Below are 463 nucleotides of genomic sequence, written 5' to 3'. Positions count from 1 at the left end.
CGGCTCCGCCCCTCGCAGTCGGTTCCGCCCCTCGCACTCAGCGCGGGCCGTGTCCGCCGCCGGCCGTGAGAGGGCGCACGAGACCCGATCCGGTGAGCGTCGCTGGGCTCGGCCGCGGACCCGGGCGGTGAGCGGCGAGCCGCGGAGGTCACTCTCCGAGTTTCTCACTTTTGCTCTGGTTCCGGCTTCCCCTCCACTTTAGGTCCGGCCAGGCGTTTTCCTGTTCCCGCACGGCGCGACTCGCCTTTCCCTTTCCGGGGAGCTTTAGCCCTGGAGATCGCCACAGTCACGTAAAGTGATTAACGAGGAATTATGATCCCTGTTTTAAAGAGCGCAGTGTGAGAGGTGCACTGAGGTGCAGGGCAGCGAAGCGATTCTTGGCAGCCTGGGCCGCCTCGTGGCCGGGTGGCACTGAGCCAGGTGCGGCCGGCGGCGTCGCAACGCATCGCTGGGACCAAGTCTT

This window comes from Cavia porcellus, unplaced genomic scaffold, assembly GCF_034190915.1.
Source record: "Cavia porcellus strain 051 isolate PalLab524CR breed Dunkin Hartley unplaced genomic scaffold, mCavPor4.1 scaffold_29, whole genome shotgun sequence".
Taxonomy (NCBI): Eukaryota; Metazoa; Chordata; class Mammalia; order Rodentia; family Caviidae; genus Cavia; species Cavia porcellus.
Note: the sequence above shows the minus strand (reverse complement) of the source record.